We start from the raw sequence: 14,514 nt of genomic DNA on the forward strand, positions 1-14,514 counted from the left end.
AACGCACATATTAAACAAATATGTAAGACTGTGTTCTTCCATTTGCGCAACATCTCTAAAATTAGAAATATCCTGTCTCAGAGTGACACTGAAAAACAAGTTCATGCATTTATTACTTCCAGGCTGGACTACTGTAATTCATTATTATCAGGATGTCCAAAAAAAAAAGCCATTTTGGATTAACTGAAAAGCCTTCAGTTAATCCAAAATGCTGCAGCAAGAGTACTGACAGGGACTAGAAGGAGAGAGCATATTTCTCCTGTTTTGGCTTCCCTTCATTGGCTTCCTGTTAAGTCCAGAATTGAATTCAAAATCCTGCTCCTCACATACAAGGTCTTAAATAATCAGGCCCCATCTTATCTTAATGACCTTGTAGTACCATATCACCCTATTAGAGCACTTCGCTCTCGCTCTGCAGGCCTGCTTGTTGTTCCTAGAGTATTTAAGAGTAGAATGGGAGGGAGAGTCTTCAGTTTTCAGGCCCCTCTTCTGTGGAACCAGCTTCCAGCTTCTTTTAAGAATAGGCTTAAAACTTTCCTTTTTGCTAAAGCACATAGTTAGGGCTGGATCAGGTGACCCTGAATCCTCCCTTAGTTATGCTGCAATAGACGTAGGCTGCCGGGGGATTCCCATGATGCATTGAGTTTTTCCTTTCCAGTCACCTTTCTCACTCACTATGTATTAATAGACCTCTCTGCATTGAATCGTATCTGTTATTAACCTCTGTCTCTCTTCTACAGCATGTCTTTATCCCGTCTTCCTTCTCTCACCCCAACCGGTCGCAGCAGATGGCCCTGCCCCTCCCTGAGCCCGGTTCTGCCGGAGGTTTCTTCCTGTTAAAAGGGAGTTTTTCCTTCCCACTGTCGCCAAAGTGCTTGCTCATAGGGGGTCGTATGATTGTTGGGTTTTTCTCTGTATCTATGAAGCGCCTTGAGGCGACTTTTGTTGTGATTTGGCGCTATATAAATAAAATTGAAGTGTGTGTGTGTGTGTGTGCTTTTAAGACTCCATTATTCCTCAAATAGCTATTCTATATTCCAAATCTTCTCCAGCCCAGCTTTTAATTGATTATGAAACACTGAATGAAGTATGTTGTTGACAAACTTTGATCCTTTCTTCTGTTTTTATAAAGGTTGGAGGAATGCCGTTTATCAGAGATCAGCTGTGCTTCTCTGGGCTCAGCGCTGACATCCAACCCCTCCTATCTGAAACATTTGACCCTAAATAACAATAATCTGCAGGACTCAGGAGTGAAGCAGCTCTGTGGTTTTTTTGGAGAATCCACTTTGTAGACTGGAAACTCTGAGGTCAGTTCATTTACTGTCTTTTAGCACCATGATTTTACACTCACCAGCCTTTTCATTAGGTACACCTGTTAAACTGCTAATTAAAGCAGATTTTAAATTATGTAGTCACATGGCAGCAACTCAGTGCATTTAAGTGTGTACAATCCAGTGAAAAAGTATTCCTGAATTCTTATTGTTTTTTGCATATATCAGCAAGATACTAGGAAGGTATACCAAATGCATCGCGAGTGTATCTTCAGAAAGTTTTGAATTTTCTTTCTTGCTTTTAATATTTTGCCCAGATTTCCTAGATATAGTCTGTTATCACAAAATGAGTGTGAGTAGTTCATGAAGTAAATTATTGTTTACAAAATATCCTCTGAAATTCACATGAAAACCAGAAAACATCTGATAGATTATCCATCATTTTGTCGATGTTATATTCTTTTTTTCAAGATTGAGGCACTGCGGTTTGTCAGAGAACAGCTGTTCTTCACTGGTCTCTGTTTTGAAGTCTAATCTCGCTCATCTTAAATATCTGGAGCTGAGTGATAACAACCTGAAGGATTCTGGAGTGAAGCAACTTTGTGGTTTTCTGGAAAGTCCAGACTGCAGACTGGAACATCTCAGGTCAGTTCATCTGCGAATCTGTCGGTAGCCCTGGGTTAAATCCAGCATTGTAAAAAAACAAGCAGTGCCCAACCCGTCCAGGAGCTCATTGACCCGGGGCATGGGATAAGCATCAAACCATAACACCTCGCAGTAGTCAACACGGAACCATATAGACCCATCTTTCTTTACTTCAAGAACTATGGGGCTCCACCAAGGGCTGTGTGACTCTTCTGTTACTCCCAGCTTTATCATTTCAGCTAATTCCTTTTGCACAGTTTGTCTCTTTTGCTCAGGGAAGCTGTAGGGCCACGTTTCAAAATGGTGCTCTATTAGATTCTTATGGCCTGGCAGTGCCGGCAGTGGGGAGAACACATCTGCAAGCCACTGTTGCAACACAGCAACATCCGCTGTCTGGGCCTGTGTAAGATTGTTATCACAAAGGAGAGAGGTGGCAATGGTGGAATTTGGCACCTGTGGCCCCAACCACTCTCTCTCCTTAACCAGGCTCACCAGAGAATGATCTCTGCTGCCAGCTCCTCTCGCGCCAGATGCTCCAATCAGATGAAGCTCCCTTCTCCAGCTCCGGCCGCTACTGAAATAGGGAGGGCATGATTATGCTAGTAATGATGCAATAATAATAATTATGTAATAATTATGATAATGTTCACCGGTTGTGAAGATCAGTCTCCCCTCACACCACACCCTGAACCTGCTGCTCCAGTGACATGATAACGATCTATGAAAACACTCTACTCAATTTAGAAAGTAGACCTCACTGAGACATAGAGCTCATTGGGACATTAATCCACTCATTTATCACTGGAAAAGCTGATTCAATTATTAATACTTTTATGATGAAAGATTTTAATTTTGTGATTATTGTTTAGTTGTAGCTTCATTTAAAGTAAGAAGAATTAGAACCACCACAGGAAAGGAAAGTGGAACCAGATGTGTAGAGGAATACGGTGACATACGATACTACCTCCTGTGTTAACAGACAAGTTAACGGTCTCTCTCTCTCTCTCTCTCTCCTTTTATGGGAATGTTTAAATTTCTATACATACCAAGCTATCTCCTGTTTCAACAGACAAGCTAAAGGTCTCTCCTTTTAAGGCAGTTCCATACATGCCACTCCTACTGCTGTGGAAACTTGCTTGAAGTATAAATAAAGAGTGTGCTAAGAGCCCTGGGCGGTTTTCCTCTGGATCACATCTGTTCTGCACACGTGGGTGCAGAACAGATCGGACCGTGACGGGGGATCGCCCATGTATATGTACATGTAAATAGATATCTGAGTGTAAGTTTCTTTGCCTTCTAACAATTTTCTCCTCACATTTTATATGCATGTTTTATTCTTTATTCAGATTAAGGTGGTGCAGTTTGTCTGGGATCAGCTCTGCTCTTCTTGGCTCAGCTCTGAAATCCAACCCCTCTTATCTTAAACACCTACACCTGAGTAACAATAAACTGAAGGATTCAGATGTGGAGCTGCTCTCTGATCTAGCCAAAAATCCACACTGCAGACTAGAGTGTATGAGGTCAGTAGAGGGTGTACTCCATCTTTGCTTCAGGAGTATTGTGCTAAACAAAGTTAGTATGAAAGCAAAACTCCTGTGTTTTCTGTAAAACTGCAGTCTTTTCAGTGCCTGCTTTATTCATTGAAGATGTAAGAGGAGACAGACGACATTCGACCAGTCAGATGATCCAAAAATCTTTTTGTGATCAGGTGTTTAAGTTCTGTGAAGATAATTAAAGTTTTGTTCATGTCTACAAGAAATAAAGCTGGATTCTAACTGACAGCCATACAATTTGAATCAAACTCTCCAATCTGATCTCACATATTTTTGTATTCATTTTAACACTAAACAACAGATCAGCTTCATCTTCGTGACAGGTCTGAGATAAATTTGACTGAAGCAGAGATATTAACTGGGTGTTATTTAAGAGTGCATTTATTAGCATGCAGAACAGAAGCTCTGCTACCATTTTGTATATAAAAGAATTTTATATATATTTTTATATATATTTGTCCTTCTCTTAGGGGTTTCATCCAGATATCTTCAGGGACAGTCTCTGTTTATTAAAAAGTGATTCAGAAATAGATGAGATGTTCATGAAAACACAGAGAGCCATCACTAACGTGTTGGTACAGTAATGAAGTATTCAGGACTCTCAGCAGTTTGTACAACAGTGTTTCTAGTTCTGCATATTAAGTCCAAAACTGAGAGGAAGGCACGCAGCTGCTCCATCACAACCAAGTTCCTGCTGCTCTTTTTGCTGGATTTCCTGCAACACTGACTGACAGCTGCTGAAGAGAGCCTCTGTAAACACTCATTTATCATCTCTGTTCTTTTATTCTTCGTTCTACAGCTGGAAGTGAAGTTACCAGGGCTAAGAAAGGACAGCAGCAGCTTGTGTTTGGGGAGATGTTCCAACTGGTCAATGTTACTGGGAGGTGGAGTGAAAAGCAGAGTTTAATCCAGCAGTGACTGACAGAGGAATGAGAAGCAGTTCAGATGACTGTTAGTGCTGCAGAGTGAACTGCTGTGGGAACAGCTCTGCTGTCAGACACAGCAGAGTCCACCATCATTCCTATGTCTTCCTCAGCAGTATGTCTGGACTGCTCTGCTGCTGCTCTGTCCTTCTACACACTCTCTGCAGACACACACTGACTCCACCCCCTCTGCTCCATATTCATTTAAATATTCTTTAAAAAGTCTCTGCAGAATATTTCTGTTTATGACACAACACTGAGAATCAGTGCGCTTTGAACTAGTGTAGGCTGTGGTTGTGGTTGTAGTGTTTTGAGCTGCAGCTTCACCCTGTGGAGTGATGGGGAACTGTGGTGAATATTCAGTTTATACTTCAGAGCTTGTACAGTGGTGTGAAAAAGTGTTTGCCATCGCTTTTTCACATGGGGCCGTGTAGATTTGAAAATTTTCCCCCCTTAATAATAAACACCTTCATTTAGAAACTCATTTTGTGTTTACTTGTGTTATCTCCATCCATCCATTCGCTTCCACTTATCCTTTTCAGGGTCGCGGAGGCGCTGGAGCCTATTCAAGCTGCCTTAGGGCGAGAGGCAGGGTACACCCTGGACAGGTCGCCAGTCTGTTGCAGGGCTAACACATGAACAGAGACAACCATTTGCACTCGCATTCACCCCCACATTCACAATTTAGTGTTTCTAATTAACCCAACCCCACTGTTATCTTTGTCTAATATTTAAATTTGTTTAACAATCTGAAACATTTAAATGGACAAATATCCAAAAAGATTAGAAAATCAAATATGCAAACACTTGTTCATACTACTGAATTTGCAAACTGTCATTCCTGTCAGTGCAGGATTATTTCGATTTTCATTTTATTTTTCCAATTAGTTTTTATCTATAGTCTCTATAAATATGACGACAGCTCTACCAGCAAGTTGAGCAGTGAAACAATAAGATTCACAGCAGAAGAAAAGGACAGTATGAAAGCTTGCTTTTTTCATATTTAAAAATTTATACGACGTCAACTGTTTTATAACAGGAAATAAATAGTTATAATATTGTCATGGTTACCTGTTGCCTCTTTACTCACAGTTTACTAACACATAATCAGAAATGCCCATTATATTTGTTCGTCTTAATGTTTAATTTTTGTACCATCATCAGTTTTACTTGTAAATTCTGATGCTGTGATAATATGTATTAACAATATAATGCTAAGAAAAATGATTTAATTTTGAATAGTAATGATTATTTAATGATTTTCTTTTGGGAAACGTTAGCAAAAATGACTCAACAGTCACTACTGCAAACCCTGAATCTGAATTTGAAAAAAAAAGGTGATATTATAAATATTTGTGACTTTGTTAAACACATCAATGTGAAAAAAGCCTGAGAGCCATAACTGTTTGTCAGAAGAAAATTGTATATAGTGTGATCAGCTTCATGAAATGTGTTCTTTTATTGATCACTAAGCAAATGTCTACGTGACTTTTGACATGAACTCTTGTGTGATAAACAACTAACAGCTTCCTCTTTTCTAAGAACATACAGTCTTAGAAAAGGGGAACCTCAGCTCTGAGTTCTTAGAATAACTCCTCTGTCAGGAATAATTGGTAGAGATGAATATTTACAGCTACTGTGCCAAGTGCATAAATACACATAGCTCTTTCACTTTGAAGTTGCAGATATTGACTATATGAAGCTTCGGGTGTTTCACTAATTTTACAAAACCTACACAGGTAAAACTCCTTTTGAGAAAACAAGATTACCAAATGTCATTAATAACCTCTTACAGACAGGTCAGACCTGTCTGTAAGACAAACTGTTCTCGTGTTTTTGGAACATTATTGCAGCTGAGATGTGTAAAATGTCTGAGCATTTTCTGCCTACAGGAACAAAAGGAGTCTTTTTGAGCATGACGGCAAACCTATTTTTGGTCAGTTTCTCCCACACTGTAAAATCTAATTAGTTCCCAGAACTCAAAAAAATTGAGGAAACTCATTGCCTCAAAAAAATTGAGTAAAGCTTAGCTAAAAATGACTAAATTAGGACAACTTATTTATTTTGAGTACTCTGTACAAGCTCATTTGTTCCCAGAACTCAAGAAAATTGGATCAAGTTTACGTAAGATGACCAAGTTAGGGCAACTTACTCATTTTGAGTACACTGTACAGCCTTGTTAGTTCCCAGAACTCAAAAAAATTGAGGAAACTCGTTGCCTCAAAAAAACTAAGTAAAGCTTACTTAAGATGACTGTTGCGGTGTGTTCACACCAAACGCGATGGACGCGAACAAAACGCCCCAAACGCCCCTAATTTGATGCGTGCACATTCGCGCCTCAACGCATGTCCAAGAAAAATCCATAGCGCATATCATATTTTGACGCGCGTGAACCGGAAATGTGGGAGGAATGTGGGAGGAAGTTGTGCCAGACCGGTATCTTTGCAAGATGGCAGCTGTCGAGCTAGCGCTTGAAGAGAGAGTCTCCCTTCTCTATGTACTGTGGAGAGCAGAGCAGCGGCGTAAAAGACGTCCTTGCCGTACCTGGGTCCATCAGGTCCTCCGGAGGCGTGAGCAGTTTGGTGAGTTTCACCATTTGCTCCAGGAGCTGCGCCTGGATGACGGCCGATTCCAGCGATATCACTCGGCCAGTTTGAGGACTTGCTTTCCCTCGTCGGTCCCAGCATCGCCCGCCTAGACACCAATTACAGTCAATCCCACCTGCAGAGCGCCTGTCCATCTGCCTGAGGTTAGTAAAAGTATTTAATACGGTAGTCCTTTATTGATACCTGTGCTAATATATGCTAAACCATCCATTTATACACTGCTAACATGGATGTGCTATGCTAACAGTGAATGCTCTCGGTGTTTACTGAAAGCAAACTGTGGTACGGAGACGACTGTTTATAATATTTCTAGTGATACTCAGAAGGTCTCATCAAGTCCCGATTTAATTCGATTTATGCTGTTATCAGTGTTTGCAATGATAGCATGGCTGTGGTGTCACATCAATGTATGCGCTCGGTGTTTGCTGATATCAAACTGTAGCATTAGGACCACTGAGTTAACCTTTGTAGTGATACTCACTCCTTTTTATTTAGACCTGGTTTAATTCTGGGATAGTTGAATATTTGTATATAATCCCTGCAGCTGTCAGACTCTATAACAGGGGTCACCAGCCTTTATTAAAACAGTTAGATAAAACTGTGAACAGTTTGGTTCATCTTTAGTTACATGGTTCTATCTTGATAAGCTATGTCATATCACAGATTAATTTTTCAAAAATATTAATGATTTAAGCAAGGAAAGGGCTACATGTCAACATACAACTCTTTATTTCTATTAATGTCTTACTTCATTCCTACCTGATTGACATGTTTAGGAATTATGAGTGGTTGGCACACTGTAGTGGAAAAAGTTGCTACCAATCAAATTATGATATGTTAAAGTTAAAACAAAACACAACTGTTTTAGATATTATCTAATATACATTTTGTAATTATCCTTATAATTACAAAATGTTTTATGTAAGATTTAAGTTTTGTGATTTAAATCTGACATCACAAAAGTATTTTGGAATTTGAATAATGTATTTTGTAACTGCAGTACACATAATACTAATTTTGAACAATTTTGTCCAGGTTCCTTGTCACCGGGGACTCCTTCACGACCAAGCGTTCAGTTACAGAGTCGGTGTGTCCACGGTGAGCCAGATCACCCCCCAGGTAGCGACGGCCATCTGGGACTGTCTAGTGGACGACTTCATGGCTGTGCCTTCACCTGGAGACTGGCGGTCCATCACAGAGGGATTCCAGGAGCGCTGGAACTTTCCTCTCTGCTGTGGAGCTCTGGATGGGAAGCACGTCCAGACAAAGGCACCCCATATATCATACAGGAGACACACACAGTGATATACACTAAATATTTATTTCATTTCTTTTTTTGTGGTGCCCAAATTTATGCACCTGCTTGATTTTGTTTAAACAATTATTGCACACTTTTTGTAAATCCAGTAAACTTCTTTTCACTTCTCAAATATCACTGTGTGTGTCTCCTGTATGATATATTTAACTGACATTTTTTATTGTAACAACCAACGATTTATACAGGAAAATGATGGCTATTAACAAGGTTGCCCAAACTTTTGCATCCCACTGTATTAGTATGAAATAAATTCTACATGTGTCAAGTCGTGTGCCAACATTTGCTGTGTAGTAGAACTGAGACATTAGTCATTATAAAAATTTATTTGAAATAATATTAAAATTCTCAAACAGAAAAACATTAAACATAAATATATAAAATATAAGTATTTACAGAGAGACAGGAATAAAAAGGACCCAGCTGCTCTCCAGAGCAGGAACAAGGCTGAGGAGGAAATGCTCCATTGGAGACTGGTGTGGCTTCTTCAGGGACTCCAGGATGGCCAGCTCCACCGCCGATGGACCGTCCTGGGACCCGTCCCTCATCTGCCTCGGAGCCGTCCTCCTCTGTGGGCCTGTAAAACAGCACAAAACACAAAGAAATGAGAAGGCTGCTACTAGATTTTAATTTCAACATTGAAAAAAACAAAACAAAAACAGTATATAATCAGATTGGTTGTAGATATTTAGTAAAGGTGATCACAAGGCAATCCCACCGACTAAAAAGGTATCAGTACTTGCTGTACATACCTGTGGGTGCAGTAGCAGGAGCTCAGGGACTGGGGAGCCAGGAGAAGCAACAGGGGATGCTCTGCTGCAGAATCAGTTGGCTCTATCAATACAGTATTAAATGTTAACATGTTGAATATAATCAGAGAAAGTATATACAGTGTTCCCTCATTTATTGCAGCAGGGGTTCTCAGAATAACTAGCCCCTGGTCACGCACTTTATACACTGTTTTCCCCACACACATGAACATTGGTCACAGTTCTCACAATTGATTCTCAAAGTGCAAACCTTTGTAGATTGCAAAACGTTAAAGTATTATTATGCTGCGGTTTGTCTTCACCTGCCTGCCACTTTCGTGCGCCTTTTTCCCTCGCGGTGCAGGTGTGTATTTCCGAATGAGGGTCGTAGTTATGGGTATTTTTGTGCTGTTTTTTCTATTGGACGTGATGGTTATCAAAACCAAACATGATAAATTTGGCAAGCGCAGGAGACACGACACGAAGGAGATTTGTCAATCAGGCTGCAGAATGCAATGCTGTACGGTGCAAAAAAAAGAAAAGAAAATCAGCGAAAAAGCGAAGCAGTGGCGGATGAGCGGGACCACTGTGTGCTGTTTATTAATAAACAAAATATATTCCTATATGACAACATGCATAAAAGCAGAACGGTATTTGTACGTCAGTGGGGAAAATAGCGGTGGCTTGCTAGCTTTTGTGCGGCTTCCCCGGGTCAGCGAAAACTTTAGAGAAAACTTAAGAGAAATGAATGAACTTACCAGGTTGCCCGATCTCTTTACATATCTTCCTCCAAGCTCGGTCCTTTATATTCCTGTCTCGGTACAGAAAGCAGCTGGTGTCGTACGGCTCCGGGTTGTTTGCTACGGCATTGATTAGCCTTCCCTCCATTGAAGTATGAAGGGCTTTGGCTGGATCTGCCCCTTTGACCTAGGTCACAGCCACATCACCAGGCTCCTGATTGGTTGTCGCGGCGCGATTTGACGCTGGAGTTCAGATTTTTCCAACTCGAGCGGTAGACGCGTAACGCGCGTATGCACAAAATGCAACACAAAAACTCACGCGCGTGGTTTTTTTCCCGAGTCAAACGCTCCAAACGCGCGTTTTGGCGACGCAAATCTGCTTCCGAATTTTCGCGGGAGCCGCAATCGCGGGTCATCGCGCTTTTCCATTGACTTTACATGCAAACCTGACGCTCTGGCCGCCTCTATCGCGTTCGGTGTGAACACACTGTTAGGACAACTTACACATTGCAAGTCTGCAGTATTAAGAATAACTTGATATTTCTGACTGTACAATTTTAATTGTTTACCTACCGACAAACATTTCAAGTTCAACTAAATGAAAAAACTATTTGTGGTAACCTGAATATGATTAAAAATAATTAACAACACTTTTTGTAATGATGTTAAAATCAGCCCAACTTTTATTTTCAAACACAACAAAGTATAACAGCCAACATACTGGACACTGTTCTGCTGAACAACAAACAATTATATTGCCATCACTGTTATTATCTTACAATGAAACAAAGTCTCAGATGTAATTATTCTGAAAATAAGTTTAGGCCTACCACAAGTTTGTTTTGTACTTACATTACTTATATAATCAAAATAAAATATTTGTTGTTCTGTCACAAGTGCAGTCTCTAATTTAAACAACACATTTGTTTTTCATTCCAACACAGGAGCTGGAATGTTGTAATATTTTAAGGATGGCTTGTTTCCAGTCCAGGCATTACTGCCTGAATGACTATCATGGATCAAGGTGATCCAAATGTAGGTGCAGAAGAAAGTCTTTAACTTCCCTTAAGTACAGTGGCAGTGGATGTGGGTTGGAGATGCAATGAGCTTGAACCTGCAGGCGACCATCTTCACTGTCCACACCATCTGTGACGGAGGACTCATCTCTCCTGGTGTCCTGCAAGCAAACAATCATATTTTTTGGAACATGAACTTAATTGCTTTCTTAAAACATTTTTTCTGCATTTGGTATAAAACAGACTCCAATTTAGACAATCTCAGGCTCCCTCCCCACCGGAGAGGTGACATTCAATGTCCCAATTGTCAGTCTGGATAGCCCTGACCCCCACCCGACACACAATAACGTCATGAAAGCATCATTTTAAAAAGGGCTATGCAAACATGGCCAATGACTTTCATTCTAATGATGTGCAAAATGATTTGGGAACAAAACAAATTTTGCTGTTAGAAAACTTGCAGACTTCACTATATACAGTGTAGACCCTCTAAACTAAGTTTGGGGGATGTGATCTTTCAAGAAATGCAGACCAAACTGTTGTTGTTTGTTTACTGACAGCATGTCTTGTAGAATTAACTGGAGTCACCAGCAACAGCATAGTGCAGTCATATCTCAAGTCTAATAACAGAAGACAGGAAAAGATCAGTAAAGAAACAACTTCCCCAAACCAAAGCACAAATAAAACAATAAGTAAAACAGGCTGATCTAAAGTATGATTAAAATTCAGCCTGATTAATATAAATGTCACTGACAGTTGCTAATATATTGGAAAACCAAAATACTTACCACTGAGTTGATGTCCTTCTGTCCAACAGCAGGAGTGCTGGTCCCGAGCCTCAAAGACAGTAAGAAGCAAGCAGAGGGAGAAAAAACAAAATTTTTCAGAAACTGATTTGATCCTTAATGGCTGTGCAATTATTGTAACATAGAGTTTGCTTATGTTGTTAAATAAAGGCTAGATTTGACAATAATAGATGCCACAGGTGTTCAAAAGCTGCCACAAAGCATGAAAAAAAATGGACGTCTCCGAAAACGTTGGAGCATTTTTGCAAATATGTGATGTCTTGATAAATCGAGCAGATATTTGAACTTTACACAGCTACATTCTCGCCTGAAAATATCTTAAAAGTTTATTTTGTGACCCAGAAAAAGTAATAAGTTTTTTAGCCGTGCTCCTCCGCCATTGCCGCGCTTACAAGTACGCACAGGCTCCAACAACAGCGACAAATGCAATCCTCCTTTTCCCCAGATTACCCTTTCTGGGTCACAAAATAACCTTTTAAGATATTTTCAGCCGAGAATGTAGCTGTGTAATGCTCAAAGAGCAACTTCAAGCTGGTGTTCCACAGCAGCATCTCCAAACTGAAGGTATTATTTGTATTATTATTTCATACTTTACACTCCTGGGCCCTATTTCAGGAAGCCGGTTTAGAAAACTCAGAGTGAAAAACGATACTCAGGGTTGAGTAACCCCGAACTGTCCAACTCGGAATATTCGGTTTCAGAAAGGCTGATAACAATTAGTTCAATCAACGCGGAGTTGCGTCAACCCCAAGTTAAGCGCGCGCACGAGGATACATAAAGCCCTGATTAGTGGAGCACAGATTAAGCGAGTCACCATGGAGACGGAGGGAAAGAAGGCGCGGTCAATGTATTTTACAGCGCTTGAGGCCGAAATTCTGATGGCAGCATATGCCGATAACATGCAAATTTTGCGGAAAAAAAGTAACACAGCCTCAGCTGCAAAAGAAAGGGAGCATGCATGGCAAAACATAGCCGACAGAGTCAATGCGTGAGTGTTAATTTAAACATTGATCTAGGGATTTCCACCCATTTAACACGTTATTTTATTATATTTTATTTTATTTTTTATTTTATACATTTTATTTTGTGATGTGATGTGAGCGCAGGTGCAACCCAACAGGCCCCAAACGTTCCTGGCAGCAAGTAAAAATGAAATATAAAAATATAGTCCAAACAGGTAAGGTGTAATTGTATTATGAGCCATAGTGCTTGGTCTGTTTGTCCTATGTAAATCAATTGCAGTTAGAGGCTACATTAATTTTCTTCCTGTAAGCACTTATTGAAATTATCTGAGCACATTACAAGTACATATTTGCTTACTCTGTATGCTCAAATGTGACCCGTTATAGCCAACAGAAAAAAAGCGGAGGCCCAAAAAACAGGTGGGGGTCCTCCACCACCACCACTCACAGAGGCTGAGCAGTTGGCCCTCAGCCAATACAGTGGGCGCCCAGTGGCTGAAGGCATCTCTGCGGGGACATCCTCTTGAGTCAATAACCCCGCAAGACACAAGTGCCTACATAAGAGGTAAATTCAAAATAATACATGATGTGCATACATCCTTTCTTCACAGTCACCTTTGCAGTGCTACTCATTCATTTGATAAACTCTTTACCATAATGAATTATTTTGTAGTGAAGTTATTTTCCTACTGATTTTGCCTTCCCTCAGTCTTGGTTGTCTTTGAGAGCATAATGACAATGAAGTGTAAGGTGATTGGTATATGTTTGTTAATTGCCATCTGGTCCCTTGTAAGTTATAAGTGACCTGTATAAACCTCATATTCTATCAGTTGATGGTGATGGTGTACTGCATCTGGTGCAGCCTCCTGTTGAGCCAGACCAACATGCAGTTGTGAGTACTCTTAATACTCCACAGATTATATGAGTTTACAGTAGAACAGCAATGTTGTTAATTTCTTTACTACAGGAAAATAATGAAGAAACATTGACAGCTGTTACAGAGGAGGAAGCAACAGAGACACTTTATGAGGTTTACATCTTACAATGGAAAATATAACAATTGAATAAAATGTGGTACTATAATAAAACCATGGACTTTCTATGTCTCTAACAGAGTGATGATGGAAATGAAGAGGGAGAGGGTCCAGCCACTTCTCCAACAAACCTTTCCTCAGTAAGATGTTCAGCACTGATTTACAACCAACCTAAGTAGGCATGTACTATGAATGTCAATGCTATTTTCTGTGTTTCAATAGCTCCCTGTAAAGCAGCTGTACAAGACCTATTTGATCAAGAAAATAAAAAAATGCGACTTGGAAATGGAACACTTCAAGCAGCAGAGCCAAAAGACCAAGATTGAGATTTTACTGCTGGAACATCAGTTAAGGGTGGGTGAAGTGGTCAGAGATGGACGAATTATTTCAGTGTTTGAACAACATAATAATATACTTATTAATACTTTGTGTACAGGAAATACAGGCGACCAATAAAGCCAGTTGAACAAAAAATCTGTTTATTCTTCTTTCAACATGTTGAGGTGATGGGTCAAAGGAAATGATTGTGACATATGGTGTCTCTGACTGCTCTTCCATCTTGTATGTCCGTGGGAGGGTCAGGATGTTCATGGTTTGGATCACTGCTGATGTTTGGTTCAGAAGGACAGTGTTCTCCTCTAATTGTGGCAATGTTGTGAAGAATCACACATGCCACAAAAATTTCACATGCCCTTTCTGGGGTGACCCTGAGTCTTTGAAGGCACTGGAACCGGGCCTTAAGCATTCCGATAGTCATTTCAACTCTGGCTCTTGTCCTGCAATGAGCCAGATTATATCGCTGCTGTGGGCCCGGTTCAGGGTCAGGGTTAGGGGTAAGCAAATAGGGTAAACATGGATACCCCCTATCACCAAGCAAGTAGCCAGTGAACTCTC

General features: G+C 40.3%; 1 pseudogene; it reads left to right on the plus strand.

Annotated features, from left to right (window-relative positions):
- The window catches only part of LOC146369571 (NACHT, LRR and PYD domains-containing protein 12-like), a 335,320-nt pseudogene that overhangs the window by 8,499 nt on the left and 312,307 nt on the right, over window positions 1-14,514 (plus strand).

This window comes from Perissodus microlepis, chromosome 17 (genome assembly GCF_051167445.1).
Source record: "Perissodus microlepis isolate ML-2025 ecotype Zambia chromosome 17, ASM5116744v1, whole genome shotgun sequence".
NCBI lineage: Eukaryota > Metazoa > Chordata > Actinopteri > Cichliformes > Cichlidae > Perissodus > Perissodus microlepis.